The following is a 15,663-nucleotide window of genomic DNA, read 5'->3' as shown; positions in this document are numbered from 1 at the left end:
TTTTCCACAGAATTTTGAAAAACCATTTACGGATCAAAGGCATCAAAGGCATCTGAAATTCTACTCCCCCCGCCCCCCAGATATAAACTAATAGTTTCTGCCATTTAAACCTCTGAGCCTCTAACGTGATAGACACAGGTATATAATTAAGATTTCAAATGCAATTTTTAGAAAGTACAAAGTCCCTAGAATATTCCCCAAATAATGAAAAGGCAGAATATAAAGAGATAATTTTAGATTCTAAAACTTCAAAAATCTTCTCTTATATTTGGTTCTCCTTGAGTAAGTAACGTTTAGAATGCATCTCCAAATGCTTAACTACCCAAATACATAGTAAGAATCTCAAGCTTTTTAAATAAATTTCTGCTTAAATATTCAGTCATCGAGAAGTTAGAGCCTAACAAAATAGTATTAAAATAGTTACCCTTCTGCGACGAGAGCAAACCTGTTTCTTTCTCTCTAGCAGCACTAATAGAAGGAACCTCCCACGCCCAGAAAGCCAATCTGGAAACCCAACATTCTTCTTACAATTACAACTTTGGAGAGCAAGTCATAACACTTCCTGCTAGAAAAAGAGAACACCCTGACAAAGGAATGATACAATGCTTACGAATCACCTTCCTGACAGCCTCGTGGTATTCTGCCAAATATTAATAAATTCTAACTTTACGAGATGTAGGGAAAAGTTAATTTTTTTTTTTTTTTTTTAAATTCCAGCTCCACTGAAATCCTGCAAGAACACAAGGGAATTTAAAAGTTGGTTCAGGTCAAATAGCTACAACCCACATACCTATTTAGAACTTGAACATTAGCCAAGTAACCTGCTTATTTTAGAACACATGGAACCAGCTTCTCCCCAGTGCCCAAGTCACTCGTCCATAGGAAAGTACATTACTTAGAAAGGCAAATGAACGGTCTCGGACTACTTGCGTTCTCTATTGTTCATTTCAGTCTATACCTATTCATGCCTTCATACAACATTTATGCTCCATACACTAGTTGTAGCATTTATTGCCAAGGATCTAGGTCTTGTTTTCTTTTGAAAAGGTCAGCTATTGAGTGTGGGAACTGTATTTTCTACAGGCATGGCACATAGGAAGTAAGCCAATACTTGGCTGAACTGAATAATTTTCTATTCAGGGGCAGTACCACAGAGTAGTTAAGGGCTGTGTGAGTCCTTGGGGAAGTTGCTTAAGCTCCTGTGCCTCTATTTTCTCATCTAGGGAGGGTAATAGTAACGACCTCAGGTAATAGTCACTATCTTGTATGTTTGTTGGGATGCTTAAGTGATCTAGTATGCGTTCAAAATTGAGATCATATCCTGGCACATGGTAGGCATTGAGTATGTGATAATTGGTAGTCTTCCTACTGAAATTTGCTTTTAAACCAATCGAGCAATTCCAGTCAGTCAATTGCTAAATTAAGCAAATGGTTCTCTGAGTGCCTTTTAGGGGAGAGAAGAGAAAATCCATAGGGGTGCTGTGCCAGGCTCAAGAGACCATTTCTAATACTGACATGGGGCAAGTCGATCATTTGAAAGGGAAGGGGCACAGCGCAAGCGTCAGGGTCTTAGGAGTCTGCCAGACTTGACTTCTGCATGACCTTGCACAACTACTTAGCTTCTCTGAGCCCTAGGTTCGTATCTATATAGATCGAGCTAATTCCACATACTTCACAGGGTTACTATAATGATTAAAGAATGTCTGGCTCCAGCGAGGTGCTAAGCGGCAGACATTATTATGATCTTTCTGGGATATAACATGCGTAATACCATCTGCCCTATCTACCTAATACGAAGGACAGTGAGATCAGAGACACTCCAGCCCCCCCCCCTTTTTAAAAGATTTTATTTATTTATTTGAGAGAGAGAGAGAGCACCAACCAGGGGGGAGCGGCAGGCAGAGGGAGAAGCAGGCTCCCCGCGGAGCAGGGAGCCTGACATGGGGCTCGATCCCAGGATCTTGGGATCATGACCAGGGCTGAAGGCAGACGCTTAACCGTCTGAGCCACCCAGGCGCCCCACTCCAGCCCTTTATAAATAATCGAAGGCAAACCAAAGCATTTTCTGACAACATATTGAATTCTCAAAATAAGGAGGCAACTCCGACTGCACTCGCTTGTAAAAAGGTTCAGGATATTCTCCTGCCCTCATCACTAACTGCCATTAGCGTACCCTGGATTACATTTTGTCTTTTTTTTTTTTTAAGATTTTATTTATTTATTTGACAGAGAGAGCAAGAGAGCAGTAGGAGGGTGAGGGAGAAGCAGGCTCCCCGCCAAGCAGGGAGCCCGATGTGGGGCTCGATCCCAGGACCCTGGGATCATGACCTGAGCCAAAGGCAGACGCTTAACCATCTGAGCCACCCAGGCGCCCCTACATTTGGTCTTCTTAATGGAAGCACTTTATTTCATCAATCACAAAAACTGCAGGAAATATCAAAAAGCAACAAATCCGGAAGAGAAGGAATATAGCGGCAGGAGCCAGAGGATGTGTTTTTCCATCTGTCTCCGTGGCTGACTCACTACGTGAAGCCCCTTCAACGTTCTGGAGTCTCGACTTCTCCATTTGTAAAAGTGAGCACAGCATTATCGGCCTGCAGCCTGCCAGGGAACACAGGACATAGTAAGTATGTCTGGAACACTTGGAGCCAACCGGAAGGAAGGACATACATGTGCGTATTATCATGCATTTTACAGAAAACTGGGGGTGCAATTGCCTCGGGCAAGGTGACAGTATCCGCCTTAGACCCGAAATGGCGGGTTTTCCCAGCCTTACCTTCTCTGCCCCACACTTGTCCCGTCCAACCACTTAGATGGGTCTGTCTCAAGGGCTATGGACCTCTTCAATAATAATGCTACCTGGGACCAGCTTCCCTTGACCTGCCCTTGGCCATCTGGGGGAATGCGTCTCCTTTCTAGCTTAGTGAACTCTAAGGCTAGTCTGTGATCACAGGGAGATCCCGTCAACACCCAGTCCCTGGTTTTAAAGTCTATTGGCAACATCGCAGAACTCAGGTAAACTGCAAAACCTCGTGAGGTTGTGAACGTTCCCGGGATGGATGGATGGATGGATGGATACTCCCTTCAAAAAGGCCCATCTTCTCCGGAGGAATTAGGAGGCCATTTTCGAAAAGACGCTTCTACCGCCTCAGTAACTGAACCAGTTTTAGTCTGCGGCCCATTTTGTAACCTCAGTGTCTCATCCTCTAAGGTATGTGTGGGTGTGCAGGGCCGGGGTGGGGGGGGGGGGCGTGTTGGTGCGTGTGCCTGCGTGTGACTCTTGTGTGGGAACGGAATCTCTGCTTTTACTGTGGGTAGTGAAAGTTGGTGTGGGAACAGAAAATGGCAGGGGTTGTGGAAGACGTTCCACGTTTTTTCTAAGCAGGCCACACAATGAAAACCACATTGGTGCCGCATTCCAAATCCACCATGATGCACACTCAGATGGTACAACCAGATCCATAAAGTGAAAAGCTCACACACGCGCACCTGTGGACGGACACACACACACACACACCCCTAAGGGTAGAAAGGAAGGAAAGAGGCACACCCAAAGTTGCCTGAGAGTTTCACAGATGTATCAGGGTAACTCTCATTCAAACATCATGCTCTCCACCACACCCAGTACCGAGTATATTCTTTCCATGTGTGACATATAACACTGACCTATTGTCCTCTAATGAAACACAGTTTTACCCATCTGCATGCCTTATAAGGTGAACAAACAAATAATAACACTCACAGTGAGTGAAGCTTCAAAGCAAAGGGATCGTGCAGAGGTTACAGGCAGGGAACGGCTACTGTATTTTGGACAATATTGGAAGGTTTAGGAAATTTATACTAGGAGCAGTTATTAGGTACACGAACTTCCTGCAGCACGGATGTGTCCGCTTTAACAATCAAGTGTGTCTGGCTTATGTTATCATTCTTTTCATATTTGAGGCGGACATAAGCTACAAATATATCTTCATTATTTCGGTATTCCAAGGGATGTCTCCTCAACAGTAAGGATGTATTAGCTCCGTATTTGTGTAACAAAGTAATCAAAACCTTAAAATAGGATGTCTTATTATTACACATTAAATTATATACTTTGCCCTAATGCACTAAAACAAAAGGTTGAAATACATAGAAGGTAGTTGTAAGTGTTTGAGTCCTCCAAAAATTGTCAGCTGAACTACAGACAAGTCAAGGAACCGATTTAAAAGACATCTGTTGTGACTACAGTTAACAATACTGAAATGTATATTTGAAGTTTGCTAAGAGAGTAAATTCTAAAAGTTCTCATCATAAGAAAATCTAACTATGTCTAACTAACTATGTGAGGTGTTGGACATTCACTAGCCTTTTTGTGGGGATCATTTCACAATGATGTGAAATGATCGATACATACATCGAATCATTATGTGGTACTCTGAAATTAATGCAATGCAATGTTAATGTCAATTACATCTCAATGACACTGGGGAAAAAAAGCCATCTGTGTTCCGTTCATAGATAGTAAAACCATACAAAGGAACAACTCAGATGCCATACACCTTTCTATTCTGAGGGTCTCATTCAAAAAAAAGAAGGAAAGAGGAAAGAAAAGGAAACAGGAGAGGAAAAGGGAAAGGACCAGAAACAACAAAAACTCAATGATTCCTAAATTTTTGGTCTCAGGACCTGAGAACCCCAAAGAGCTTTTTGATATGAGGGTTGGATCCATCAATGCATTTATCATATTAGAAATTACAGCTGGGAAAATTTCAAGGTATTTATTTGAAGTAACAATAAACCATCACATGTTAACATAAGTAACATCTTTAATAAAAATCACTAGATTCCCCCCCCAAAATGAGTGGAAAATGTATTGTTTACATTTTTGCAAACTGCTTTATCATTTAACTTAATACAAAGACAAGTGGATTTTCATATCTGCCTCTGCACTCAATGTTGTTTTAGGTTCAAGTGTATTCAGAAAATATGGCCTCGCACAGATACATTGTTGAAAGAAGTATTTTAAGAGCCCTTTCAGATAATTATGGATATTCTTCCTTATAATGCTACACCGAAACTTGAGAAGTGGTAGTTTCTTAAATGTTAGTTACAGTGTGGAATTTGATACCATACAGATGAATTTTTCCTACTCTGTTACATTAAAATCCATTGGTCTCCCATGCACATTAAATGGGCCTTTTAAGGGTGCCTGGGTGGCTCAGTCGTTAAGCGTCTGCCTTCGGCTCAGGTCATGGTCCCAGGGTCCTGGGATAGAGCCCTGCATTGGGCTCCCTGCTCCATGGAGAGCCTGCTTCTCCCTCTCCCACTCCCCCTGCTGTGTTCCCTCTCTCTCTGTGTCTCTCTCTGTCAAATAAATGAATAAAAGCTTTAAAAAAAAAATGGGCCTTTTACCCATGCCTGATTTTGTAACATCACGCACGGGTCATTTGGAACAATACTGTTTGACTAATGCAGATCTTCCAAATGTTGTCCCACTTCATTTTACAATATCTAACAAATCACTTTAATTAAAAACACCACTGATCTCAGAAAAATCTATGTATTGACACTTGATGGCTGATGCAAGCTTTCAAAACTTTGAATTTTTGCTTGAGAGCTCTAATTTTATCCTTGGCAACAAATACTCTCAGTTGTTTGCCTTGTAGTAACAGGCACACTTGGTTCATTTTTAAAAGTTTTTAAGTAATCTCTATACCCAATGTGGGTTTGAACTCACGACCCCGAGATCAAGAGCCGCATGCTCTCCCGACTGAGCCAGTGAGGTGCCCCTCACTTGGTTCATTTTTGATAAGATATCTGCCAAATACTCAGGTCTGAATAATCAGTTAGTGTGTCATTCACTCTTTCAGTAAAAACAGTTTTCTATTTTGAAAAGATGCGGCTAATTTAGCTTGCAACTCAAACAACTGCACACGTACTTTTCCTCAGGACAACCAGTGTCCATCCAGCAGAAAAACTTTAAATATTAAAAGATATATGCCCAAGAGTTCAGAGTTAATAAAATTAATTTTTCCTGCTTCATTAAGGACATTCATAAATGAAAGCCATGTTGTAGGTCTGTAACTCTAAGGGTATGGGGTTGAATTTCGTGACGACTAATATAGGGCGGTGCCGCTGCTTTGCGTCTTGCTAAGGCACCAGGTAGTTTTACCACCATTGCTTTGGCACCTGTGGTGCAAATGTCAACAAAGATGAAAAAGCAAGTAACATCTTAGTATCAGTATGCAAGTAATTTTGATCCCCAAGGGCCCGTAGGCCAATGCGTTTTTAGAGAACTGGTGCTTTATTTAGTAACATTTCTCATGAAGTCATCGAATTTTAGAGAGACAAAACACATAAAGCGTGTAGGGTTTTTTTTTTTAAGATTTATTTATTTTAGAGAGAGAAAGAGAGAGCATGAGCAGGAGGGGCAGAGGGAGAGGGAGAGAGAATCTGAAGACTTCGCACTGTGTGTGGAGCCCGAGGTGGGGCTCGATCTTATAACCCCGAGATCACGACCTGAGCTGAAACCAAGAGTCAGATGCTCACCCGACTGTCACCCAGGCACCCCAGGTGTGTAGGTTTTGACAAGAAATTTCAAAACTGAGACTACAATTACCAGAATTGCATGGATAGGTTTTCATGCGAGTTCTGTGGCTGCTGAATTATGAAGAAAATTAATGCATTGATATCAATTCTGAGGGGACCATTATACAGCTTATCCATTCCAAGCCACATTTTGCAGAATGAGGTTCATGTCTGTACGACATGAATTTATCATGATAGTGTAGTTGAGAAACTTTTAATAAATTTTTAAATTAAGAATGGCAATATATTTGTTACAAAATTGTTTCAAAATACCCAGCTCATGGGTGGCAAATCAGATTTTTCTTCTGATAAACAGTTAAGTGTTTCTCTGACATAAACTAAAACACAAAGAAAGGGTTTGAAAGTTAAAGTCTGTGTGAAATGCATAAAGTATTACTATATTAAAATATTAAAAACTAAGGGCACCTGCCTGGCTCAGTCAGTGGAGCATGTGACTCTTGATCTCAAGGTCGTGAGTTCAAGTCCCACATTGGGCCTAGAGCTTACTTTTAAAAAATAAAAATAAAAAAATAAAATATTAAAAACTAGGTGTGCTGTGGGGCGCCTGGTTGGCTCAGTCGGTTAAGCTTCCGACTTTTGATTTAGGCTCAGGTTGTGATCTCATGGTTTGGGATGGAGGCGCATGTTGCATGGCTCTGTGCTCAGCAGGGAGTGTGCTTCTCCCTCTCCTTCTGCCCCTCCCCTCACTCGCACGTGCACTCTCTCTCAAATAAACAAATCTTTAACTAAATAAATACATAAAAATTAATTTTTTCATTTTATTTTTTTAAAGATTTTATTTCTTTATCTGTCAGAGAGAGAGACCACAAGCAGGGGGAGTGGTAGGCACAGGGAGAAGCAGGCTCCCCGCTGAGCAAGGAGCCCGACGTGGGGCTCGATCCCAGGACCCCAGGATCATGACCTGAGCCGAAGGCAGATGCTCAACCCACTAAGCCACCCAGGCACCCCAAAATTAATTAATTAAAACTAGATATGCAATAGTACTTATGGATAATATATGGGGTATTTTAAAGTAAATCCCAAACAACAAATAAAAAGGAAGGCGAGAGAAAAGATGAAATAAGAACATCAAATTTTGATGACTGTTAAAGCTAGGGGGGGTGGAATTCACATATGCTATTTTACTTTGTATGTTTGAGAATGTCCATGAAAATACACAAAATTCCATGTGCTTAGAAGAGAGTATTCAGTACACTGGCAAGCAAAAATAAAATTCCTGCCTCATATTCATTCACTGAGACAAATATCAAATGAGCATCCGCTCTGTAAAAGGCACTGTGCTTGATGGCATCAGGAAATATAAAGGCTATGAAACATGCCTTTCACACACAAAGGGCTCACTCAGAGCATCTGTGTCCATATATGTCATGAATTCCCTAAAATGGTTATAACGGCATCTTATGCCACAGCCATCCTCGGGGGGGGGGGACCTATCCTATTGCAAAGCACACATTGGGCCCACCGAATTGCCAGTCATCACAATGCAATTTGCAGAAAAGAGAAAGGACAAACAGCAGGAAAAGAAAATACAAACAGAAATTGAGACACGAAGAAACGAGAGAGCCTCTCTGGTGTTGCTCTCTAAAAGGAAACGAACGAGGGATGTGAGCGAATATGGGCATGACCACATCATGTTTCCACCACAAAGCCATCATCTTATTTCGCTGCAGGACAGGAACCATCATGTCATATCCTTTGACTCAGCTCTTGTACAACTCACATAGGCAAAAATAACTGAGCAATACATTCATTCTCCATGGAGAACGCTAAGTATTCTAGAATCCTTCAAATGACTGAAGGCAACGTTTATAAATGCCATACGTTAGGGCTACTGTGTCCTTTTCACCCCCTCCCTCCACACGAATTAAAGCCCATCCTGAAGAATAAATCCACACGTTAAACTAGTAACATTCCTCAGTTACTCAAGGGATCTGATTATAACATTACTAAATGAAAAATAAAAGTGACAAGCAAAAAATCAATTATTTCCTTATCAGGTTCCAGCTTCCTGCCATGGATTCCAAACAAATTGTCAATTTTTCCCCTATTCCAACTTCAGATAAAATGTGTAAGAGTTCTCGAGACTTATGCAATGAAAGTCTTCAAAAGCTGAGAGTATTAAATGATTTAAAATTGCTCTGCTGCTTCAATATTTAATATTTATTAAGCTCTAGGAAGGCAGTGATTTGTCTGCTTTGTTTACCAATCTATCTCAAGCATCTAGAACAGTGCTTGGCACACATAATATATGACAATGACATTGCATCCAAAAGGAATTAAATTCGGGGCACTTGAGTGCCTCAGTCAGTTAAGCATCTGCCTTTGGCTCAGGTCATGATCCTGGAGTCCTGGGATCAAGCCCCACATCTGGCTCCCTGCTCAGGGGGGAGCCTGCTTCTCCCTCTCCCCGCTTGCTCATGTTCTCTTTCTCGCTATCTCTCGCTCGCTCTCTCGCCATCTCTCGCTCTCTCTCAAATAAATAAATTAAATCTAAAAAAAAAAAAGGAATTAAACTCATTTGCTATGGTGGTTTATTACATAACCAAGAGCAAACTTTTAGCGCTTGTAATGCAAAACCAAATATACACATAAAAGGCATCTACTCTTGTCACATTGGGTGACTCTACAAAATAAGAGGATTTCTGAGAGCTAATCTGGCAAAACAAACTGCAGGTGACATCTTCCCAGTGGCACCGAATCCACGATCATAATGAAATATGAAAGGAAGGATTCTTAAAGTTCTCTGCTTTTAGGAAATAAAGGCCCTTCAGAGGAAAGAAGTGGAATGGAAAGTAGAAAGAACTCTGAATTTTATCGACTGTTCCCTCAAATTTACCACACAAAGAAAGAAAAATCTCACTTAGCTGTCAAGACACCATTGCTGATAGTTTTCTAAACTTTAAAATGAGTACTTTTCAACCTCACAAGGAATACTGAAACCTTCAAAAGAAGCGCGTCCTTAGCATTTCCTGCCTGCCTGCCCTAGTCCAAGATTAACCTTGTCAGTTCTTAGGAAGAACTATAAAACCCCTTTAAATGACTAATTCAGATGAAGTGGTAACATGAAGCAGTAGTTTATAAAACGCTGGTTTCTACTTGTTACCAGATGTTGCCATCACTTCAAAGTGCTAAATGCATTCATGAAGGGGTTCAGATATATTTGCATGTGAAATATTTTCTGACTTCCGCTATTACCGTGGAGACATGTTCCCAGAGAAAAATTGTTGCCTCATTGTCTAATAAAACATCTTTAAGGTTGCCAATATTCACTTTAAGAACCACCAAGTACTCTAGGTGAATCTAACCCTTCAATGTAATTCTTGCAAGCACCTACATACATTTTCAAAACACAACACAAATTAATTCCATTTCATTGGGAAGTTTGCCATGAACAGCCAGCTTAAAGGTCTAGCTTAAAAATCTAAATTTCTGTGTATGTATGCTTTTGGAATTTTTTAGGCAAGTACACAGTCCCCAGCTTTACCCCACGTACCAGGTTCCTTTACTAGGTATCATTCAACAATTGCACAAAGTTTTCTGCTTCTATCCATTCTTTTATGGTTACTTTCTTTGGTTATGTTGCCATTAATTTTTATTAGCTTAATTAAAAGATTTTTTGCATCTCCACAGAGAGTTTAATTCAACAACAATGGTCGCTATTTTCCACACATAATGGTCATTTGTTAAATTTAGCCCAACAGAATCCTGAACACAATGTAGGGTTATCCTTAAGACTGGCTGCAAAAATACTGTGGTCTCATAGAGTGTTCTCTGCCCTTACTATTCAAACATGTGGGAGATGCCCCATAAACATTATTAATTATATTTTTGCTGAGATGCCCCAATTTTATTTCTTTGAGAATGAAGTTGAATCCATAAACATTACACTATGCTGGCTCCGGTTTTTAGAGACCAAATTATAACTGACCAGTGCTGCTTGCTCAATATTTTATTTGGCAATCTGTTAGCTGCTACAGCTAAAAAGTCTCCTTATAATTCTGCCACAGAGCAAATGGCTTGTATGGCCTTCACTTGCTAAAAATCATATGGTTAGCAAAAAGTCACCCACACCAGGGTAACTTCTTCCCTCTCTCAGTTTATCCCTCTCCCTGGTACTATGTTACCTCAGAAGTTGGCTAAAGCCGCTAGCAGTGTTCTTTTGATGGGGTAGACTGTCATAGGCTTAATGATTCTGAGAATTCACTGCTTTATTTTATTTGCATTTTTAAAAAGATTTTATTTATTTGAGAGAGAGTGAGTGAGCACACGAGCAGGGGAGAGGGGCGAGGGAGAGGGGGAGGCAGGCTCCCCGCTGAGCAGGGAGCCCGATGTGGGGCTCGATCCCAGGACCCTAGGATCATGACCTGAGCCGAAGGCAGATGCTTAACTGATTGAGCCACCCAGGCACCCCTGAGAATTCACTGCTTTAAAGAATGCACTTTTAAGCCTCTCATTAGACCAAATAAATAACAAACGCAGATAACCTCTATGTGAAAAAAGAAATTGGAATATCCGTTTATGACGGGCACCATTTCATTGCATTCTTCCTTAAATTACATGTTTTTTTCGATTACAGGGAAGGTTATGGTGCAGCCGTGGCCATTACCTAAACAAAGTTCGGTGTAGGTGAGGGGGAGAAACAATGGCTGATATTAGTGGTGGTAAAATTCACTATAATGATTACACTAAAACTATGAGCCATAGGCTCTAACTTAGGGAAGTTTTCATTATTGAGAAGTTAATTCTGCTAGCTGTATTTAAGGTAGTATAGTTGGACTGTGATTTTCAAATTCCTGTCTAAGCCTAACCATTTAATACCACATACATAATGTTATAGGCCACCAGTGCTATATTTTGTTAAAACAATAAAAGCCGATCTAGAATATAAACAGGATGGGAAAGATAGCCAGAGGTTTTTTGGTGTCTCCACCCTGAATCATTAAGCAGAAAGAAGGGTGGAAAAGCTTTATCTTGAGAAAGCAAGAGAGAAATGAAAGCATGATCTCATTCACTTTCCCTCACCCAAAAGCAACAAGGTGACATTTTCTCTTCCATTCTTCTTCAACCCTAATCAATTTAACAGTCCTCTTCTTTTTTTCTTACACCTAAGAGTAAGTTTCCAAGTGTCCTATTTAAATTAAGAGGTTTACCAGATTCTTTTTGTAATTTTTAAGACTTTCTTTTGCAGAATCAAAGATCAAAGCAGGAGAATGCACAAAAGTTTTCATTTAAAACTTTTGATTTACTATTCGTGAATAACAAACACATCGCAAACTTCAATACCCTAAATCCCAATGCTTTAGCGGCATATTCTATTTTGCTATTTGAGGAAATGCATTTGTTTAAAACAACAGGAGAGGTAAACCATAATTTCCTTAAGGCAGAACAATAGGTTTAGGAACCTTGTACACAAAAGTCTAATGTAGGGGTGGGAGGGTGGGGTAGGGTCTTAAAAATTCTGGAAGTAAGCCTTCAAAAAAGTTTTAAATTAAAAAATAGGTCAATGATTTACAACCTAAAAGTTATGTATCTAAATCAAGAATGTGACATTCCTTTGAAAAAAAGGAAACTTTCCAATTTGGGCAATCAAAAAAAGGCATCCAAGTTATGTCTGAAGAGTGGTGGTAAAATTCACTATAATTATCACTATAATTATATTAATTAATTAATTAATATTCATTCAATGATTTAAAAATCACAGCAGTTGGGGCGCCTGGCTGGCTCAGTCGGTGGAACGTGTGGCTCTTGATCTCGGGGTCGTGAGTTCGAGCCCCACGATGGGTGTGGAGATTGCTTAAATAAATAAATAAATCTTTAAAAAAGATAAATAAAAAATAAAAATCACATAAATTGGGACAACTGTAGAAAATAAAATAAGACCTAGCATGAGACCACAGAAGGAATTAAATTGTCTTCCTTACTGGAATTACCATTTTTACCTTAAGTAACATTACATGTGCAATCTCAAAATTCTAATTCATTAATGCAATTTCTATCAACATCCTAGCAGAGTTTTGCATAGTCACAGACCAGCTTATTCTAAAAACTTATGTGGAAACAAATAGGTCTTGGCACAGGTAAAATATATTGAAAAATAAAGTGGGTGGAATCACTCTGCTTGGTGTCAAATCCCATCTTGTGGCTGTAGCAACTAAGACAAGGTGGGATTGGCAGGGCAACAGACACAGAATGATGGAACAGACCAGAGAACCCAGAAATAGACCTACATGAGTATGCTCAACTGATTTGTGACAAGGATGCAGAAGCATATCAGTGAAGGAGTAGTGCTTGGGCAATTGGAGAACCATAAAAAAAAAAAAAAAAAAAAAAGAACTTCAACCTAAACCTCACACCTTTACACAGAAATTAACTCAAAATGGGTCACAGACTTAAATGTGAAACATAACCCCACACAACTTCAGAAAAGAAATTTGAAAAACTCTTCTGGAACCATGTTTGGTGAAGGAGTATTAGATAGGACATGGAGAAGACAATCCATAAAAATAAACAGTGATAAATTTGGCCTAGTCAAAATAAATACTTTTGTTCTGTGAAAGACCTTGGTTTAGAGGATGGAAAGACAAGTTACAGACTAAGAGAAAATAGTTGTATACCACATATTGGACAAAGGACCTCTCACAACTCAACATTTTAAAAATCCAATTAGAAAAATAGGCAAAAGACATGAACAGATATTACACCAAAGAGGTGTGAGATGGGAAGAAACACATAAAAAGATGTTCCACATCGTTAACCACTGGGAAATGCAAAATGAAACCATAATGAGAAATCACTAGACACCTATCAGAATGGCTAAAAAAAAAAACAAAAACAAAAACAGTGACAACACCAAATGCTGGCAAAGATGTGGAAAAACTGCACCACTCATACATTGCTGGTGGGAGATTAAATGGCACAGTCACTTTGGAAAAACATTTTGGCAGTTTCTTACAAAACCAAACATGCAACTCTCCTACAACCCAGAAACTGCACTTTTTGGGCATGAATCCTAAAGAAAAAAAAACTTACATTCACACAAAAACCTGTACACAAATGTTTACAGCAGCTTTATTTGTAATAGCCAAAATTGAAAATGGCCCAGATGTTCTTCAGTGGGTAAGTGGTTCACAAAACTGTAGTACATCTACACCATGGAACACTACGCAGCAATAAAAAGGAAGTGCTGATACAGAGACGGCTTGGATGAATCTCCAGAGACTTAGGCCCAGTGGAAAAAAAAAATCCCAAAATTACATACTCTGTGATTTCAAAAGATTTATTTATTCACTTGAGAGAGTGAGAGTGAGCACAAGCAGGAGGGGCAGAGAGTGAGGGAGAAAGAACCTTAAGCAGACTCTGCGCTGAGTGTGGAGCCTGATGTGGGGCTCGATCTCACTACCCTGAGACATGACCTGAGCCAAACCAAGTTGGTCGCTCAACCCAACTGTGCCACTGAGGTGCCCGTGTGATTTCATTTATACATTTATGAAATGACAAAATTATAGAAATGCAGAACAGATTAATGGTTTCCAGGGGTAGAGATGGGGGGGAAGGAAGTATGTGTTGTTATAAAAGGGTAACAAAAGGGATTCTAGCAGTGATGGAACTTGGCTTTGATTCTGCACTATGGTCTTGCGGGAGATTCCCATTGTGGGAAACTGGGTAAAGAGTACACAGGATCTTTCTGAGTTCTTTCTCATAAGTACATGTCTACAGTTATGGCAAAGTAAAATTAAAAAAAAAATCTAATTCAGACTTAACCACAGAATATAGTATGATTAAATTGATAAGGAAAAGAGAAGAACATCTACTTGCAATAATACCATATTCTGTTTTCAACATTATTCCCACTAATCTTTCCGAAACATTACTGACAATAACTATTACCATAATAGCCTTAGCATAGACAGTCAATTCATGACTCCATTACAGTATCTAATCTGGGTCAAAGATACCGTTTTTTTTTTCTGTTCAATACCAAAATAAAAAGCTGAAATAAAGGAGAATTTCAGGGCTAAAACTCATCAATGTTGATAATTTAGGTATCTGTTCTTGGAATTATTTACTTAAGTGGCACTTCTCCCCAGGTATTCACATGGCTCACTCCCTGATCTCCTTCATGTCTTGCCCCAAACATCTTCCCGCCAGTGAAGCCTTCTGTGACCACCTGATTTGCAAATAGCAATGCCACTCTTCCCACTCCCTAGACCCTCATATTGGGGCGCCTGGGTGGCTCAGTCGTTAAGCACCTGCCTTCTGCTCATGTCATGATCCCAGGGTCCTGGGATCAAGCCCCGCATCGGGCTCCCTGCTCGGCAGGAAGCCTGCTTCTCCCTCTCCCACTCCCCCTGCTTGTGTTCCCTCTCTCGCTGTGTCTCTGTCAAATAAATAAAATCTTAAAAAAAAAATACACTATATCATGGTTGCTTTTCTATGTCCCCCTAGTAGGATGTAAACCTCATAAGGGTGGTAAGTTTTGTTTGTTTCAGTCAGTTATCACCAGTGCCTAGTACACTACCTGACCTATAGAAGACATTCAGTAGATATTTGAATAAATGAATGACATGGAATTTTTTGTGTGTGTGAGGAGTAAAACAAAGAAGAAATACTGGCTCTCTCAGAGTGACAAGAGCCACTTTAAAAGAAATCAAGAGTGATAAATCCCAGAATGTATATCCAATATACTGACACTAGAGTTTTCAAAATCTTTGGATACATCACAATAGAGGAAACTTTTTAATATCAGTAATTAGGACTGCAGTTTTGTTAGCATTAAGAGTAGTCTGGACTGAATATATGACCTAGAAAAACAATTCACCACTGTAAAGCCATTGCTAATGAATTTCCATTAGTGATGCAGAGCTGGCCGAGTTAAACCAAGCTGCTTAAGTTATAGGTGAAATGTGTCTCATAGAGTTCATGTCAACTTGAATGACTTGGCATCTGCCATTTTGTTAACACCTGAAGGAAAACACCACTTAGTATAAGCTAATTCAGAGAGGAAGAGGCTTTCCCAGTAAACAAAGCTGGATTCTGGATGTGGTGTTTAATTTTATGGTGAGAAGAGTGATGAAT

The 15,663-nt window shown here is 39.9% G+C and overlaps 1 protein-coding gene across 8 annotated transcripts in view; it reads right to left on the bottom strand.

The window, feature by feature from the left end:
* PLS3 (plastin 3) overlaps positions 1-15,663 on the bottom strand; it is an 81,391-nt gene that overhangs the window by 52,451 nt on the left and 13,277 nt on the right. Inside the window, exon 1 of one of the 8 annotated variants that reach the window (XM_064574492.1) lies at positions 425-569. The exons of 4 other annotated variants lie outside the window; for them this stretch is intronic. The gene's annotated coding sequence lies outside the window, so the exon portion shown is untranslated. Of the gene's footprint in view, positions 1-424; positions 570-15,663 lie in introns of those variants that run through there. 3 more of the 8 variants (XM_045881761.3, XM_045881786.3, XM_045881770.3) reach the window with 3 other exon arrangements.

The sequence above is a fragment of the Mirounga angustirostris genome, unplaced genomic scaffold (genome assembly GCF_029215605.1).
Source record: "Mirounga angustirostris isolate CCGP_5_RB_7025 unplaced genomic scaffold, mMirAng1.0.hap1 SCAF_11, whole genome shotgun sequence".
Lineage (NCBI taxonomy): Eukaryota > Metazoa > Chordata > Mammalia > Carnivora > Phocidae > Mirounga > Mirounga angustirostris.
The sequence above is the reverse complement of the archived record's forward strand: the minus strand, read 5'-3'. Positions and strand labels throughout refer to the sequence as shown.